The sequence below is a fragment of the Micromys minutus genome, assembly GCF_963924665.1.
Source record: "Micromys minutus genome assembly, chromosome: 29".
In the NCBI taxonomy this organism is placed as follows: domain Eukaryota; kingdom Metazoa; phylum Chordata; class Mammalia; order Rodentia; family Muridae; genus Micromys; species Micromys minutus.
The window spans coordinates 24,963,929-24,966,039 of record NC_137964.1 but is presented as its reverse complement, the minus strand read 5'-3'; positions in this window follow the sequence as shown (position 1 = coordinate 24,966,039).

Sequence of the window (2,111 nt, the reverse complement as noted above, 5' to 3'; positions counted from 1 at the left end):
TGCAATGGAAACCAATGGAGTGTACAATAGTAACCCCAGCAAAGACTCCCAGTGATGGGGGACACAGAACCTGAACCTGCCATCTTCTTCTGTAACTAGGCAAGCCCTCAAGTGGAGGGAGTGGGATACCAAGCCAGCCACACAACCTTCAACCTATGGTTCGTCCTGCTTGCAGGGTGTCCTGGGACTAGAGCCTAGCAGAATTGTCATCAAAGACACGAGAGAGATTTCATCCAGCAGCTGACCAAAGCAGATGCAGAGCCCCACACCCCAGGTTAGGAGGAGACCAGGCATCCTTCGAGGAGGGGTTGAAAGGATTGGAGGAGCCTGAGGGGTCAGGGACATAGCATAAGAACATGGCTCAAAGAACCAATTGACTAGGACTCATGGGGACTTGAAGAGATCAGGAAGCCTGTAGGGGTCTGGCCTAGGTCCCCTGCATATGTGTTATAGCTGAGTAGCTTGGTTCTTCTGAGAATCCTAATAGTGGGAGCAGGGGCTGTTTCTGACTCTTGCCTATGTGTAGGACCCCATTCTTTCTACTGGATTGCCTAGTTCAACCTTGATGTGGTGATGTGTGCCTGGTCTTATTGTAGCTTGTTATGCCATGTTTGGTTGATGTCCTGGGAGGCCTGCTTTTTTTCTGAGGTGAGTTGGGGGAGGAGGGTAGGATGGGAGAGAGGGGAGGTGAGGTGATGCAAATGTGGGGAGGGAAACTGTGGTTGGGATGTAGTATATGAGAGAAGGATTAAAAAAAAATTCTGGGCATGTAGTTTGAAGCAGGACTCAACTCCAGGCCAGTCTGGGCTACACAGGGAAGACCTTGACTCAACAACAGACTTATTTTTGCTAGCAGAATACAAACATTTCCTCCTAGGGTCAAGCCAGCAGAGCCTTTTTCTTTTACTCCATGTGTTCTTGAGGATTAAGCCCAGGGCTGTGTGCATGCTAGGCAGCGTACCACCAGAGCTAAACAAATCCACCCCCCTTTTTTTGGACAAGGTCTCAATATTTAGCCCAGATGGCCTTGAATTCTCAGTCTTTCTGCCTTAGCACCCGATAGTGGCAGTGAAAACATGCCACAAGAGAACAAAGCAGACCAGCATGTCCTGATAATCACAACCCATCTCAGGGTAAGCTCACATGGAGGCCTTCCTGGTTCTCAACACATGTCCCAATTTAAACTTCCCTTAACCTCTGGTGGTCTATATCAATCCATTAAAGTACCCAGTTCTTAGATTTAAGGCAACGATAGAATGTGTAAATTGAGACAGAAAATAGCATCTACATTGACTTTTTTAAATCTTTTTTTTTTTTTTTATGATTTATTTATGCTATCTATGTGCTAAGTGATGGTCACTATCTTCAGACCCACCAGAAGAGGGCATCAGATCCCATTACAGATGGTTGTGAGCCACCATGTGCCTGCTGGGATTTGAACTCAGGACCTTTGGAAGAGCATCAGTGCTCTTAACCTCAAAGCCACAGACGTTTTTAATCAGGACGGGCAGTGCAGTAGAATGGTCCTCAAACTCACGACAAGTCCAGACATGGTGTAAACAATCCACCCTTTCTAAGAATAAGCCTTCCGTTCCCACAGCCTTTCTCAGCGCACACTCTTAAGAGACAAAGGCAGCTCTGAGTACTAAGGAGACTTACATCACAGGGCATAATGCTCGATACCACCACTTTGTGTCTGAATACAGAGGAAGCAAGTGTGTGGTTTTAAAAAGGTCTTCTGCTGGGTACATTTTTAGGAACCGACCTTGCTGTGCTCTGAGAAAGCAAATATAGACTCAGAAACAAATGCAGACACATAAAATCACAACTGAGTGTCTGTTCACTGGACAAACACCCAAGCCAAGGGCTTGGACAGACTTGCTCTGGATCCCAAGAGTATAAAACACAGAACAATGTGGGCTGCAGTCCCTGGCAGCTGAGACTAGCCATTGCTTGGGCTCAAAGGTAAAACTGATCTCCCTGGAATAACAGGAATCTGAGAGAGTTTTCTAAGCCAAGAATGTTTTCCCATTTGGGAATGCCCCCCCTCCCCCAACCTCCCACCTGCCACTCCAGATACTGAATATCAAGGCTGAATTAACTCCATTCGA